Source organism: Linepithema humile, chromosome 1 (genome assembly GCF_040581485.1).
Source record: "Linepithema humile isolate Giens D197 chromosome 1, Lhum_UNIL_v1.0, whole genome shotgun sequence".
In the NCBI taxonomy this organism is placed as follows: domain Eukaryota; kingdom Metazoa; phylum Arthropoda; class Insecta; order Hymenoptera; family Formicidae; genus Linepithema; species Linepithema humile.
In genome coordinates, this window is record NC_090128.1 from 27,613,015 (window position 1) to 27,630,633 (window position 17,619).

Sequence of the window (17,619 nt, forward strand, 5' to 3'; positions counted from 1 at the left end):
AACAGGCGACACGTATTTTCGGCGATCAATTTTAAAATACCCCGAATACACTTCTGTATATAACGATCCTCAGATCTTATAACCGGAAAGTATCTGTCTCTGTCAGCTAACGACAGGTCAATAAACTATCCATATTGGTTTTTCCTGAAGAAAATATAAGAGTGATACCCTGCAAACCTGGGCCGAAAGATAAAGCTTCGCCGGGCTGTTGCAACCAGATCGGTGAGGTTCTACGGAACATTCAAGAGAACACGAACGAAATTGTTATCTGCGTATACGAGAGAACTACGGAGACGTGCCGGATTACCCGACTTCAGCCAGCGCCCTTCGTTCTCTTTAATAAATGACATTAGAATTTGCGACGAGAGAATAAAAATTTAACGCGGAGGATTGTGCTGGAAGTAATTAAAAAATCCGTGATCAATTAAAACAAGTGACCGCGAAATTAATGATTCAAGTTCGGACGAGTGTTGTTTCCACGTAAAAATAAGACGTCGCTATTAGAGAATCGATTAATCACCTAAGATATTTGTTCCGCGCAGAAAAGATAAGAAGTTTGTTCTGATAAATGCCTCTTGAAGAAGAATTTTATAAGAAATAGATATAATATGTAAGGATCATATTAATCAAACATACAAGTCAAATTGCGATGAATATTTTGGATCTGTTCAAAAATTATATTTCACGTTTTCCTTTTTCGCGTTAATGTCGAAATGTTCTAAATCCACCAGAGTTAATGACATTCGTTCAAGTCTGTAGAAGATAAATGAAAGTTATTTGTTTAACTACACATTCTTTTTCCGAATAAATCACATTTTTTACGAAAAGAAATTCCCGCTTAGCTGCTCGGCGTGCGTCCCTTCAAAATGCAAAATTAATGGCTCGGGCGGACTGTCCTATAAATTTGCTTCGACACACGTAGTGCCCAGACGTAGATCCCGCTTAAAAGCGTAGTCCTCCGAAACGCTCGCGACACACTTTTGCGTGTATTGTCGAGGATGTAAGTTATTCTCGTTTCGCCTAGTAAGCGATATCTAAAACGCCCCGTCCCGGATTCGCGCCGGTCGCTTCAATGAGAATATGAAACGACACAGTCGTCACGATCTGCGTTTCGAAGGGATATCCCGCTGAAAAAGGAGAGCGAAACATGTGCAACGCGTGACGTACGTACAACGAGCGCGGTAAGTTCTATATCGGTGAAAAGATTTTTCCGGTCCCTTTGAAAAAAAGCCGCGTAATAAATTGTCCATGACGGCCGATGCGGCCGTCACGTTGCAGGTGACATCGACCCACATGTTACCGGCAAATCGATTTTTCGAAAGCACTGCCATGTCAAATTGCGCGAGCGACGCGCCGGTGCATTTAACTCTCTCGTGTATGATCGATGAATGCATTCGGACGCGCCTCACGTAAACGCGGTTCCCAAATCATGACGCCGAAAATTCGCGGGGTTTTCGATCGCGGCCCGTCGTAACTGTATGGAACGATAATGGAGATTTGGAAAAAAAGTAGATTATTTCATCGTGAAGTGACGTTAATTAAAATGCGCGTCAACGCATCGCACAATGATGACGTTTGCACGGATTTCATGCCAGAAATTCAAATGTTCGTTCATTGATAATACGCTTTGCAACAATGATGTAGCAACGATGTGATAACGTGGGTCTATTAGCGAAGCATTATGTACATTGAACATTTTCGAAAATTAAATAGAACTATTTATTTAAATAATTCTTTTGTCCTATAAATTTATTCTAGCAATCACAATAGAATAATTTAATTGCTTTCAGAAATGTTTTTTTTTTTATTATTGTCAACTTATTGAAATATGATCTATGTATTTTATTTTTTCGGCTTTTTAAATAGTAATTTGTTGCGAGTTGTGATTTTTTTCGTTATTTTTGCACGCGTTTATAATGTTTTTCGTGATGCGTTTTTGTATCTTACAGCCCGGTTGTAAAATCGCGCAGTGTTCCAATTAACAAAACGCGACGCTAAAATTGCAATCATTGAAAAAAAATATCGCTCGTGAAAATTATCCGGTTAACAAAAATTCTAAATCTGTCAATTGCGCGTTCTCTGTGAATGTATCGGTCGTGACGGTGACTGTTGTACAATCGGCATATGCGCGCGTGTACATGCAGTTATACATCTGACTTGTTCCGCGTGCATGTATGTATTGTAAACGCACAGTTGTTACTCTTGTAACTGCAAAATTCAATTTTATTCAAATATTAAAGCCGCATCGTTGCGCTGCAACAGCTGTCTTCCATAAATCCAGATTAGTTTTTATTAGTTTTCAAAGGCGAATTTATCCTTCTCAAACGAAGACAAGGGCCAATTGACACCTGGCGTTATATCACTCCGTCGCGACATCGCTCTTGGGGAAGGAAAAAAAAAAAAAAAAAAAACAAGAAGCGACGCTAAACTCGCTCTTCTCCTTAATCCCGTGCGCGTCTGTCGGTCGACGCTCCTCGTTGACGCTCCTCTTGGCGAAAGCAATCGGAAACGTGTCATTAAAATGACATGACCCGCTCGGAAGACATTGTCAGTGGGGGGGAGAGGTATCCTCTTCGGAGAAGAGCCGTCTGAGAACAAGACTTTTAAGTCCTCCGGGGGGGGGGGGGGGGAGGGCGCAAGGAGGAGCGAACAGTGTAACAACTTGGGGAAAAGTTATTCCGTCGGCGCCGGAGAACCTCTAATGAACTTCGAACTTTAATGACGGAGGCTGCTAAATCCCCGCCTCGCTTCCGTTACGGACGCGATCGGCTGTATCTGTGCGCGGACGTAAAAATTGACGCCTCGTTTTAAGACCGCCCATAATTCAAGGTGCTTTCTTCCAAAGAAATCTCACTTAAATTCCTTATAAGTAATTTTCCAAACTTGCGAAACGATTCGCGCTTGACATTTTTCTAACAAATTCTTCGCGAAAGTAACATAATTAATTAACTGCGCCGAGGAGATAAATCGATATAATGTATCAAAATTTATCAAAAGAACAATCTCCATGGTTAATATCCTTGAACTAAATCTTGAAAATTGCTTTTTGAAACAAGATTGAAAGTTATAAATTTATATATACTGTAAACGCAATAACATTATGGTAACATTTACATTATGCTTAATATATTTTAGAAACATCGTAGAAACATATTTGCAGCGCGTACTCGCTCGTTTATATTATTTTCGATAACATTTTACACAAAGGATGTAATTAATATTGACAATGTAACGTTAACAGCGTTAGTATCAGTGACGTCAATGACGGACCATACCTTTCTGCAAAACAAACGCTATGACCATGGTCCGATTACACCGCTAGAGTCCATTTAGTCGAGTTCCATTTTATGCGAAAACGTGGCTTTACACGCGTACACTCATGATCTATTCCTAATTTAAGGTTGATAAAAAAGAACTACGTTAAATCACTTTCGTCTAAACAAAAAAGTGTCCAATTGTCGTGCGGCAGTGCGCGCGAGTGATGTGATTAATTTTATCAATTAACGATTCTGACGCGCAATCTCGACACGCTTTTTTCGCGGATTTTATACGCTGTGTCTATAACGAGCTATCCATTGGACTTTTACGACGACTACGGCGTCGGTAGCAAGCGGGAAATTATCGCTCGTAATTCGCGGTTGCGCAGCTCGTCGTGCTAATTCTCGTCAAATCTTTCTTTTATGCTAATTAAAAGTGCTCATTACTCGGCAATATGCTCTTTCTGCGTGTGCTTTTCCTGCTATCAAGAATAATTATACCATATTTATCCGTAAACATCCGTAACATTATAAATTATATGTCTTGGAAATATATAATTAAATAATAGCTTAAAAATATAAAAGAAGTAAAACAACAATAATCTGTAGAAAGTATTTCTCGTCTTTTGTAACTTTAACATTTTCTTTATCTACATTTTTTTATACATTTTATATTTTCCATATTTTGATAATTAATTAAAATTTTATTAATTTTGTTTATTTAATTACAAATTTGTTAATTTAATTAAATTAATTGAAATTTTTAATACTTTTTATAATAAAAAATAAGTTTACAAAGAAATATTTTAATGTATTATTTTGTAGCACATATTTTTTAATTTTTGTGCATTTAATTATTTCTTGTTAAAATATATTTAAACAAAATTTAAAATATGTTTTTATTAAAATTGCACATTTGTAAGAAAATGTAAATTTATTTATTTAATTAATTTGCATCCTCAGGTGTGAGAATTTAACAATTCATGTCGGTGAGAAATGCATCAGCGGAAAAAGCGTAAAAAACTAGTGCGTGCAAGATGAGGCAAAATGAAATGGTAAAGTTTTACGCGGCACTTTAAAGATTTCTACGTCATGTCGTGATGCGACTGCGTTACGAAAAATCGCGACACGGAATACCGGAAGAGTACGTTAAAACGTATCTCCGGCATATCTCCTGGGTGGCATTCGTATAACGCCGTCGTTGTAGTAGCCGCCGTGCGCTCTGCCGTTTCTATTTTTGCTATTTTTATTGGCGGAAGTGTTGGACGCGCACATTCCTGTATGATTTGCGGACGAGCCGTAAAGCCCGGACGACAATCTTGAATATATAAACGGACACAGATGCATCATGGTATTCTCCTGCCGTTCGAGGCCATATCGAAAATCTCGATCGCCTCTATCCGAAATAGAGGCACATTAATATTCTAACGAATGAATTAAGTGATGGATTTGCATAATACAATGGTACGTTTCATGCTTGAAATAAAATCAGTTCTCCTTGAAATAAAACCAGTTTTATTCCGCAGTAAAAGAATCATGACCGGCTGATAGAAACTTGGATAATGAGCATTTTAAGAGTCTACTTTTGAAATATGAAGCGCAATTTCAAGTTTGACGCGTATGGAATTCATGAAATGAAAGAGCCCTGGAATAAGACATTATTAATTACTTTTCGTCTTTTGAAGGTTTCGTAATATAAAACTGTCGGTATTTTTAAAAAATGTAGAAAACACCTTTCGGGAAATGCATGAATTGATAATCGGTTATCTTGTGATATTGCTTGCATTACATTTTCCTCTTTGACTTTGGAAGGAGAATTTCTGAAATCGTGTGGAGAAAGGTTCGTAAGATATCGCAGATTTATTAACACATTCTTTTTTCCGCGGCGTATAGTTTGCACTTTTTGAAATTAATTCGCGCCAAAGGTCTATATTATTATCCACCAGCTGCGTTCATTCGCTTCAATAATAACAGAAGATTTGTAATACGCTCATTTATTGAAATACGGCGTGAGCTCTGCGTAGAAATCGATATCTACGTGAAATGGGCCCCGTAATTATCGGTTAAACGTTCGCCAAATTAAATAGCAACCCCGATGCATAATGCAGCGCCGACGCGGCGACGATTAATAACGAAGAATTGTAAGTAACGACGGCGGCTCGTTCCTCGAAGCTACGGTTGATAAAGTTTCACAGTGTTTCTCTATCGGTGTGCCATCCGGAAGGACGGAGCTCTTCCCAAGATTAAAAATCTCACACCACTTGAATCCCCGGTATATACTTTACATTGCTTTATACGAAATAGGGGACGCAGCGGTGTCTCTCCCCAACGTCAGAGAAAACAACGTCTCGCCTCGCCGTTATCCTGTGACGCGTTCTCTATTCGGTTATATTCAATTGGATCCGGTCGGCGTTGTCGTACAGACCGTTCGAGTGTGACCCGAGGGTTTCGAGGATTCCAAGTTAGAATATACAAGTAGAAACGCGACAGGTGGAGTGGCTTTTCTGTTTAGGGGAAACGGATTTGCAAAACTGCAAAAGGATATTTGATTTGCGCGCCAGCGAAACAAATTTGTCGTCAAATGTGTAAAAATAATTAATTCATGAACGTCATGCGGAGTTCCTCTTGAGAGATTTATGATCGGAGATGAAAGTCGAAGAGCATAATAATGTAGGACGGGAGAGTATTATTTATGGAGGGGCCGCGCGCGGGCGCATGCGAACGTAACGTAGCGGAATATAGAAATAAGTACTTAACATTATTAAATAACGTTTCTCATTTAAAAACCGTGGCCTCTCTGAAACTTTCATGCAAACTTTTTTTAGATTACAACGGTAACAGAATCCGGAATCGGTAAAAAACTTGTTAGGTCAAAGGGCAGTATTTTACATTATACGCAAGGAGTTCGAATTATCTTGTCGAGAAATTGAAATGAAATCAGGATGCGAAAGATTCAATTTACAACCGAAACGCCTCACTTTGTACAATCCCCTAGATCCGGCAAATGATCGAGGAAGATGGAAAAAGACCTCAGTTTCTCCCGCTAATTAAGTTACGAGATGCGCTTCTGGCCGGCCAACCGCCTCCTCCTTTTCTCCGTCCGCAGCCGGAAACGAGCTGCAGTGGATTATTTCCGCGGAGCAAAATGTAGGGCGAGGCTCCGATAATTAACGCGCGACTCGGGCAATAGCGCACCGCCGCCGCCGAAATAAACATCAATCAACGGCGAGTGTTAATCTCTTAGGATAACGATGACGTCACGACGCGGGTTGCGGTGACTTGCTGGCGCACGTGATAACGACGTGATATCCGGTTTTGTATTTTCAACGGTAGTCAAAGCTGCTCCTCGGCGACCCTTGTAGAAAGAAAATTAATGAGCGACCGGCAGCGCGGCGCGGAAGATAAATATCCCTCTCTATCCATTCCGGTATGTGGCATCGCCGTCGCGGCGCTCCTGTAATTTCAACTTGCTCAGTTTGATCTGCAAACGTTGCGCAACTCTCTCTCTCTCTCTCTCTCTCTCTCTCTCTCTCTCTCTGGCCGTCGGGTGCAAATTCAATCGTCACGTACGATGGAGATCGTTGCGGTAAAATTTCCGGAAAAATTCTCGAGCTCCCGTCTCTGACCTCGTTCCCCTGTGAAAATCGACTGCCCTTGTAAGTGCGATAAGCCGTCGCATCTGAATTATTCCACGCTTTATGCGCGAGGTGGAGTGATTTAAGATCAAAAGGAAAAAAATCGTTCGGCCAAGAATAGCCGCGCCATAGCCGACGAAGGCCGGATGCGATGCAATCTTTACGTCTTGTACATATCGCTTTTACAAATGGCGACAAGCGAAAAGATAGCGGGTAATCGTGAGACGATCGAACAGTTCCTTTTACGTGGAGAGGTTTTTGTAAAACACACGAGATAGAGTTCTTCTCTTCCCGATGTAAAATAGATATAATCTGCAAAGCACGGTCTTTGGGTTTTATTAGAAAAAAATAAAAGAAAAGAAAAAAGAAATTGATGCAATTATCTCTCCCCCGGGAGTCGCACCGATTAAAATGTAAATTAGTCGAGCCGGGTGCGCGCGATTCTCGAATTACTCGATTTCTTCCTTTAAAGAGAGCACTTAGGATCGATCGACCGGCTGTAAAAGCGGATGGGTAATTGCGAGCACTACGCTCCTGTAACTGCCGGGCCTTCCGAATAGTACACGTATTCAACAAGTTTCGTATTTCTCCGCTACAATAACAACAGCGGCGTCGGTTGTAGCGCTAGCCGGTGTTACAGTGTTACGTGGATTAGTGAGAGATTTATGCCCGGTCAGATTAATACCAAAAGCTGGCCGGAACGGATAAGCTTTGCACCTCCACGTCACGGGAGATACTTCAACCGAGATACATTTGTACCGCGCTGCATGCGGAAAAACTTGATTTCAAAGCGTGAAAAAGGTTCAGCCAGTTTATTTTTTGTGTCCCCGAAAATTCGCTGCGCGTTTTTCGCCGCGCGTGTCAAAAATGTTTTCGACGTTGACGTCGTTCGCGTCTATCATTTATTACAGACTATAATAGCGTTATTCGTATTTTATATAAAAACCGAACGTGTTCCATTATTTTTTTATAACATTGTACACCCGTTTGTAATAAAAGAGATATATCGCGCGCGCGCTCAGCACGAGCGAATTTACATACTTCACATCATATCAAGAAACGCATTATTTTTAACATCGTATGCAAATAGTCTCTAATTCGTTTAATATATTGAGAGTGCATATAAAAATGTAAATGCTAATTTTTTTTTTTCTTTTACGTAAAGTACGGCGGAGAACGGCGCTGAAATGTGGACGCAGCGCAAACTTTTAGATTTAACGCGATCGCTGCAGCGATTATTCTCTTCAACACACTATTATCATTTATTAACCGCACACGGAGATCCCCGGTATGAGGGCGATGCGATGGGAGAAACGTGAGGCGGGATCGGTAGAAAGTCAAATACAATTTAATATAAATGATTCGATCGTTAATCTACTTAGATGGACGATATCGATCCCTATATTCCGCCTCGCGCGAGAACCGCACGCCGCGCTGGCAAAGATATACGCGCGACCCTTACACGCAGAGGCGAGCAGCTGCGAGATAATATATGTTGACATTAGAAGATATCGGGCTTTTTTCACGACGTTAGAATATCGAACTTTGCGAGAATTGAGAGATCGCACGGTGATCGAACAATGGAATATACACCGCCGGGAAAACATTTACGGCGCATCGTCGGAATAATCCCAAAAATATATCGCCGCCAGTTGTGTACGGCGTTTCATTGTTTGCCAAAGTGAACTGAATGAGGTTATTTGTGTAAATCGGATTTAAGCCGATCGCTATTTACGATGGTGGAATTTATTCCTCGTTGCAATTAATAAGCGCTTTGTATTGAAATGTCAAGACAACAGTGTCTATTAAAATATAAATAAAAGTAACGGCGACATACGTTGATGAGCGGGCAGCGGGGAATTATTGCGAATTATAATTTATTTATAATTATGTCAAACCGTTCGTCGATTTAATCAAAAATACCTGTTCCAGATTGCCACAATGTCCGTCAAGCGTTCCCTCTCTTTTCCCCCCCTCCTTTCTTTCTCTCTTTCTCCCGCGGCGAAATATTGAATAAACAAAATTTAAGCTACACGCATGGGTTACATGTGACAATTGACGTTTGATCAACTTTCCTTTCGCATCGCTAATAAAATCCGTCATTTTCCATCAGCACAATATTCACCGTCATCGGTACACAATGACGGGCGGCAGCGCGTTGTAAACAACAATTACCAATCCCGTTGCACCCCTACCCACGGCATTGACATCCGTATAACATTAAATGCAGTACGCATCGCAGGTAATAACACAACCGCCATTACAGCATCGACTCATTTCGAAAGTATTGCCGGACCGCTGTTACGCCGACAACAATTGAATCACTCGCTATAAAATCGTAACGGAGACGTGATAAGAAATTTTAGCGTGAAGCCGCATTTCGTGAGACCCCAAGATTTGTGATATTTGATAAAGGACAAATAATGATAGATAATGATATATCAGCAGCTACAACTTTGTTAAAATTATTATTCTCATTATTACGCGAATGTAATAAGATATGATTATTATTTGAAACACGATCTCGACTGAAAAAAACCATTAAAATTTTGAGCTTGATTTTTATAATATAATAATTCATGCTTGTCGCAGCGACAATACGTGCAAAAATTTTCATTTATTTTTGTACAATGTCAGTTTCATTGGATATATTTGTTTTAAAGCTTATTAGAGCATAATGGATATTTGGAAAAGTATATTTTTACTTTCTCTTCTCTTGTTCACAAATCCTGCAGTTTCACGGGGCTCAAGAAAGAAAGGGACCTACCTGATGATTTACGGCGCAACTTATTTCACTGTTTGCCGGAAGTTTATCACAAGATTGTCTTCCGTGTTAATGACACTGAAGCATAACAGTGCGACGGGGCGCCACGCCGGATTCTCGCCGTGATGATTTTCAGCGGATTCTCCTCCAGTTAGCACCGCGGCGACCCTCGCCAGAGCGTAGTAAATGATTAAACTGTCCGATCATTACCGCGGGAGGGAGAGAGACAGAGAGAGAGTGGACCGCGTGCTATCGGGTTTATGATGTTTTCATCGTTTCAACCAGCGTGCATTATCGGTTGGAGAGAGAGAGAGAGAGAGAGAGAGAGAGAGAGAGAAAGAAAGAGAGACAGAGAGAGAGAGACAGAGAGATACCTGTCAGAAATAACATTAGCGGCCATTTATTTCTAACGAATACCCAATTACGTCGGTCGATAATGTACAACCGCATTCGCCAGTTGACGTAATTTCAGTTAAGCGCCCGTCCTCGCTGTCGCCGCGAGAGAAAAGGGCGGGTCTAGGAAATCTTTAATCCCCGCGTCGGTTTTCCAATTAGTCGTCGTTTCCCCCTTCCATCCTGTCATTCTTTCGTTATCGCGGTGAGAAAGAGAAAGAGGGAGAGAGAACGAAGGGGAGAGAAACAGAGAAGGGGGGAAAATACGACGATGGTTCGGTTCTGCGAAAATTGCTCAGCTGGCGATTTCTAACGGAGTACGGAATCGTTACGGAGTATGCATTCTCCCGCATTCGCCTTAATAGATCCGAAAGAGCGTCGCGTTAGTTATTTGCGATAAAAGAAGATTGTAACGTTCCTTAAGGCAACGAGCACAAAGGTGGAGAGACGATCCGTGTTAACGACCCTTTCGGAAATTGCCGACATCGCGCGGAGCGTTGAAGAAAAATTAAACGGTCGTTGGGTCGGCTAGACGTTTTTCGGCAAGGAACAAACAAAGCGCGTAACAGAGGTCATTTCCGGAGCTTCATCGTCTTTTCGGAGGAAAACCAGCTGCCGACCGCCACTGCGCAACAAGGTCTCGAAAGCTGCCTGGTAAGCAGTGAAGGTAGCTACAAGGGTTCGGAAACGAGAAAATGTTCTCTTGGAGAATTGTCTGAGAGGAGGACACCAAAAAATTAATTAGGAGGAAAGTAAAGGAAGAGAGACGGATAGTACACGCGACTAATATCATTATTTTCTTTTAAATTTCTATATATATATAAAATTACGAAAGTAAAAGAAAAGGCAAAAAATAAATTGTGCTTTTATGATTATTAACTTTAAATCGAATACAAGAAAAAAATATCAAAAAATGAGATAAGTTTATTCGATTATTTGTCTTCTTAGTTTTCTCTTTGCTTGATATTGGAACTTATAAAATGCTAAATAAGAGCAATCTTGTATTTTTAGCTTTGTGAAATACTTTCTAGAAAATCAAGTACAGAAATTTTCAGCCATTTCTACTTAGAACTTCTTAGAAGAATCCTCGTTATCAGGGTACTGAAAGATATATACGCGTTAGGTTCAGTCGAAGAGGTTCGTAATTTCTGAGTTCTCATAGCTTTTCGGAATGTTCGCCGTGGTCGGAAAAGCGTCGCAAATCAGCGGCAGGTTCTCAGCAAGAAGAATGCGAATTAAATCTATCTGAAGGAGCACGTAATTTTCATATCTCCTTATTTGTGGGAATTAGGAAACCATTTTGCATTGAACAGCATTATTTTTTGCAATGACAAATTACGAAATATTTTTTTACGGGAAAAACTATGACTCGATTATTTTAATTTTTGTAAATTATGAACATTTTTATAATATTGTAAAAGTATGTTTTACAAATGACAAAGGAAAAATACATTACTATTTTTTAAAACTTGTATTGCAGTAAAACATGCAATGATGTAAGGAAAAATAGGTTTGATATATAAGCAATTTGTAATTAATTAAGTACACTTTAATAATTAGCACTTTATTACCAATAAAGAGTTAATTATAATTTGTAGAAACTTGATAAGAATAAGAAGAAAGTTACGAAATATAAGCAAAGAATTTTAAGTATTGGCAAAGTAGGAACTTAGGCTGACTTAATTTAATTTGAAACTACTTAATTTTTCTCAGTTTTTTGAAGCTTGCAACGAATTCAGTACGGATCTTTAAGGAGAATTTATTGGCGAAGCTCTAAATGATAGAAAAATTAGTTTCCCTGATAGAGAGAGAACGTAACCATTTGAGATTTCATTGTTCCGTGAAATTTATTTGCAATAAAGGGCGTTACAAATCGGCGACGGGATTTGGAACGCGGGAGAAATACGGGTAGCGCGATCGAGTGCAAGCAATTCGTAACTATTTAATTCGCACACTTTGCCAGGACACAAGAAGTTGCTAACAGAAGTTTCCGATGTTCTAAAGTTAGGAACAAGGCGGTACGCCTGAGCGCAACGCCTAAGTACTTCTTTTTTTTAATTTCGCGGCGTAGTCGTCATTAAGACGGAGTTCATTTTTTACTGGTGGAGCCTTGAGAGCAGAAGCTCACAATCGACCTATAGAACAATTGGAATTCTCGATAGAAAAAAGTCTTATTCAGTTCTTATTTGTTGGAACGGCGCGGGGGAGAAACTGAGAATCGCTTGAAACGCCGCAAAACATTCCTCGGGAAATTCGCGTAGAAAGTTCTTACTTACATCTATTTGATACGTCCGAAATCACCTAAATCCGATAAAGATTTAAAGTTGGGAAAAGAAAAACCGCGTCGGATTTCGAGCGAAAGTATCAATTAAATCTCGTAGTACTCGACCCATAACTATTTAATCCTTTCACTTTATCAAACTTCATCAAGAAATCCACGCGGTCGGTCGACTGAGGAATTTTAAGCAGTGGAAAAAGGCGGTCACGGTCAGACTGATCCGTAACTACTTAATCTTCGCGGCGCGCATTCGACAGCTCACGTTTCGCGAAGGAGCGCTGCGCGCGGTCTGTCGAAACGAGTCGAAAAGTGCAAGTCCACTTCGACTAACGCGGTAATTGCTTAATCCCCGCCACTTCTCGGAGGGATTCGGGGGATGTGGAATCCGCAAGGAGCTTTCGCCCTGTTTACCCAGTCAATTTATCGCGCTCGCGACTCAGCCCTGAAATCGAATGTCACTTTTGTGAGCGAGCCGTGCCCGTGCATGCGAGAGGCTTCACGAGAGGCCTCTTTTAAATAAATAAAGCCCTTCGTCAGAATGTATTCAATCCTCTTTTTCCCAGGATCTAAAAGACAACTGAGAAGAATTCAATTTGTCAGTCCACCGCGCCGCCCCGCGAAATTGAATTTTTTCTGTGTGGCAGAGAAAGAGCTAAAGCGAGACGCAAACGCTAAGACACGCGAGCGGAATCGCGACTGCGAGATGACAATTGTCATCGAGATGGCACCTTGTACCTTTTCTCTGAAACATTTATTAAATTCAACAAAAATTTAAGCGATTCTCCCTATCCTTTTAATTCCTTATCTCGAAGTCGACGAGGGATTATTTGAACCACGGTTTATTTTAACTAATTATTTAAGAAAACAGACCGCTATATCTCTCCTTCGCGTTTAAACGAATCTTCTTATCGCGAAGCACTCTCGTCCGCGAGCAATTTTCAACGTGCGATCAACGTCGAGTGTGCAAATTATCCGAAATCGAGAGGAAACCTGGCGGTATAATCTCGATCCGCGAATTACAATATATTCAGCTGCTGATCACGTTTCTCGTGGAAGGAAAGACGGAGGTTTCGAAGGCTCGGGGGAGCGATTTCAAACTTTTCAATTTGCCTGATATCCGTGTTCCGGCGGCGTTTAATCGGCTAGCGATTGAGCCCGCTTCGGAGGTCGAGGTAGGTCGTCGCGACGAAAATCCATGATCGGCGAGGGAAAGCGAGGATAATCGCGGCGGCAAATATCGGTGAATGGTCGCGACGACTGTGTTTGTTCTGCAGCCGTTCTAAGCCGCAAATAACGAGGAAGGTCAGCGGAGAGTAGGATGGGATCGGGATCTCGTATATTCTTCGCGATATTTCTGCTCTATCCTTCTCTCTTTTTTTCTCTCTTTTTCTCTCTCTCTCTCTCTCTCTCTTCGCTTTTCCCCTCGTTTTCTGCTCCATCCTCATCGCTTCCGAGTAACAAATGCACGTCGACGGCCGTCCGTTTTTATCGTCCAGCCGAATCGAACGGAGGCAAGAGACGCAATGGAAAAAAAAGAAAAAAAAAAATATATATATACATATATATTCTCTCTGAAAGCGAACGTGGCAATCTGCCATCGGCATCCGGCTCGAAGATCTGAAATTGCAATCCGCGGCCACTGCACGTTTGTTTGCCCGGGAGCAACAAGTTATACACCATAACCGGTAGCGTATAAAGTGAACGGCAAGGTGGACGGCCGAGCGATCTTTTTTCGGGGTGGACAAAGGGTCGGCGGGTTTCACAGGTTCGTCGATTAACGCCATGCGTGGTTCGATCGATCCCTCCGTCATTCTGTAGATCGCACTAGCCGTAATACAGAATACAATTTCGAGTGGCTGCGGACCGGTAGGATTCCTCGAGTGCACTAATCCTCACGTCATTCATCCCTCTTTGTAACGTATAGATGGAGAACGCAGTTAGGTCGAGTTGCATCAATCATGTAGGTCGGGCAAACCCGGCTCAGTGATTGGCCGTCCCTTTGTAGATTATAGTCCTATCTACGATATGAACGGGGAGCGAGAGAAAATTGACTTAACCGATGTCAGAGCCCTAAGCGACGTTGCTACAACCGACCCTCAGTCAATCACAGTTTGCGTTAATCGACATCGGTGAAGCCGGCCCGTAGGAAATTTAGCCCTGGGTCCACCGAATAACGTCAACATCCACGTCCGAACCTACGCCCACACTTAAAAGTTTTATCTATTTAATCGAGAGTGACAAAATAAAAATTCTACCATGTTTTTGCGAACTGCACATACAAGTGTCAATAAAATATCGCAAGGTAATAATAATTGTCTTTTTCAAAATTAATTATTGTAAATTTTGGAAACAAATATGGGTCCAATGTGTGTGTATCTCAGACGAAAAATTATACCGGAAGTATGTGAGAAAGAAGTATGATAGAAAGATGAAACTTGAAAGTTTCCCGTATCGGTCCTATCGCGATCGCGATCAATGACGCGTGTCTTAGCGCACGCTGGGATACCAATCGCAAGATGCATCCCCATGGAGATCCATGAGGGATCCTTCTTGGGGGAGGGGAGGGGGGGAGAGAAAGAAAGTGGAGAACCGGAAGATCTACCGAAACACTTGTCCGCGGAGTGACAGGAAAAAAGTAGCGCGCAATCGTGCGTGAGTCCGAAGTCATCGAGCGTACGGCCGAGACGCGAGATCGTCGCGTGCGCCCGGATCGCGATTTTCGTTACCGATGTGCCACCGGTGGCGACGGCAAGAGGGCGATCCGGTGGTCCGGAGTACCGTGCCAGTACTGGTACTGTAGAGTTTGTTATCGAGTAGCGCGGCGTCGCGAGAGAGAGAGAGGCAGCGCGCCGGGGTGGTGGCAGCTCTGGTCGGCTGACAAGTAGATAGGGACGGTATCACGCAAGCGCCGATTCAACCTCCCCCGTTTATCCCTCTTCTACCCGGTGCACTCTTAGGGCCCCCTGTGCGCTCGCACGTCGCCTGAACCCTCCTCTCCAACTCTCTTCCGCCTTCCCTCGCCGCCGCTGCTGCCGGCTGCCTTTCCCTATATCTCCTCGCCTCTCGATACCCTCAGGCGAGCGCGGCCCTTCGACTTTTCCTCGCTTTTCCATCTTCTTCTGATCGCGCGAACGTTCTCTGAGATTCGATTTGCCACCCTCGCGCGCACGAGAAATCACTGATCTTCGACGACCAGGCACGGGCGACGTGACGACAACGACGACGGGCGGCAACGACAATGGCCAGGCGACTCGATTTTCGAATCGGCGTTTCTCGCCGATGATACTCCCGCGATGATGTGCGCTTTAAATGGGCGCATTTCTTAGTTTTTTTTTTTTTTTTTTTTTTTTTTTTTTTTTGTATAAGAAAGTAGTTTATAAGAGCAACCGTGAGCGCTCGCGCTTAACAGCGATGCGATGTTATCTCGATTCTCGATATTGTTCTTTTTTTCCTTTGCTCACTGATGGCAAAAAAATACTCGTACATGATGCTTTTTCTTCGTGACTCAACAAATAAACTTATACATACTAAAATAAATATATAAATAAATGAGAATATAATATAAATAATAGATACGATAGTAAATATATAAATTCGGTTAATATAATCCAAAATGTACATAAATAATATCAAATATTAAATAAATATCACATTTGTAAACGATTGAATAAGAATCAATATTGTAGAAGTTATTAATTAATAATAATAAGGTAATATTGACTATTGAATTATATTGAATGATAATATTGAATGTCGATAATATTATGTACTTTTCGGTATTAAAAACTTACATTACAACCTCGGTTCTTGGATTAAAGGTATTTTGTCTCGCGTAAGTACAGTCACGTCGTGCTTGCGTCCATCATAAATCACGAATTAGTATTACTTTTACATTGGTTCGGACTCTGCGACGTTCGAACAATTACGACGACGGTCCATCGGATGCTCTAAGGTCGCTTATTCGCCATAAATTCCGTCGTTTTTATCTCTCTCTCTGGCCGATACTAAAGGATTCCCTTTAACGCACGTCGGGCGGAAGGTTTTGCGCACGAAACGTGGAGCACGGCAGGCTTTTTTTGTTGGTAGGAAGACAATAGTAAAGAATATAACGAAGCAACGACGTTAACTTTTCTCGGAACTTCTTGAATCTTCTTTTTAACGGAAAAAAACTGCTTTTATCAGTCGTGCGATAACAGGCGATCGGTATTTTCCGCTGAAAAATCCGGGATCGAGCAATTCGGAGATTTCTAGTGGAATTAATTTATGTCTTTGAACGCTCGTCGCGTCGTTATACATGTAAATTTTCCATTTGCAAAAACTTTACGTTAAAATGATTAACATTACAATGTGAAAAACGCCCAGCTCTCTTCTGTTTTAGATACACGAAAACGAATAAACGAATTCGGACTGAAATATATTCTAGAAGTCACCGGACATACGTGTTTTCTTCGCTAAAACTATGGGTATTTAAAACAGGTTCCCGAAAACAACTCCGCCCGTATTCATTGTCCCAAAAACTAACAACGGCTATTTTGCTTCCTCTTCCACTCGAGAGCTTACTTTGAACCGCCAACCAAGTTCTTAGAATTTTTCCTTTTAGTACCCTTTTACTACCCTTTTATCTTACAGGTTCTCGTAGGCGATTCTGCCCTTTGAACGCATATAGAAATAGAAGGTGGATAGAGAATGACCGGTACACTCACACATGCAGGGGTTCGCAACCTTTTCTTTTGACATCGAGATTGTCACGTCTCCCACGTTGTTTTTAATGCAAATTCGATACGATAATAGAATCGAATTTACACACCAAAGATTTACTTTTCTTACATTTGTTAAAAGAGATAATTTTCTTTTTCCTATCAATTTGATTTTATTCCTACCAATCGCTTATTTATCTCGAAATTGTGTCACAATTCCAATCTTGTGAACCAATGCTTGAAGTGATCATATATGTACGTAGTAAATTCATATCTGAAAAGCATATCGAAGTGAGAGAGAGAGAGAGAGAGAGAGGGAGAGAGAGAGAGAGAGAGAGAGAGAGGAGAGAAAAAAGACGAAACAAAAAGTGTTGATTGAAAATGTTCGTCATCAAGGTTCTATTACTTTTGCACGGTAAATCGCTTTTTCCCGTTTATTGCGAATTAAATAACGGCTGAATTAAAAATCCTCTACGGATGAAAACGCGGAACGCGGCGTGAACGGGGCAAGAGGGGTCGGAACGAGAATAATTTACGAACAAAGTCCGCAATCGCGATGTTGAAGAAAGCCTTTTATTGGGATACCTCAGTTACG

The 17,619-nt window shown here is 41.4% G+C and overlaps 2 protein-coding genes across 7 annotated transcripts in view; one reads left to right on the forward strand and one right to left on the reverse strand.

The window, feature by feature from the left end:
* Positions 1-16,849, reverse strand: part of LOC105674883 (5-hydroxytryptamine receptor-like) — a 111,673-nt gene extending 94,824 nt beyond the window's left edge. Inside the window, exons 1-2 of one of the 6 annotated variants that reach the window (XM_067348899.1) lie at positions 15,054-16,849; positions 9,660-9,905 (exon numbers count right to left, since the gene is read on the reverse strand). The gene's annotated coding sequence lies outside the window, so the exon portion shown is untranslated. Of the gene's footprint in view, positions 1-9,659 lie in introns of all 6 variants that reach the window. The other 5 variants (XM_012371537.2, XM_067348895.1, XM_067348886.1 and 2 more) reach the window with 5 other exon arrangements.
* The window catches only part of tn (tripartite motif containing protein thin), a 169,632-nt gene that overhangs the window by 46,077 nt on the left and 105,936 nt on the right, over positions 1-17,619 (forward strand). The window lies entirely within an intron of this gene.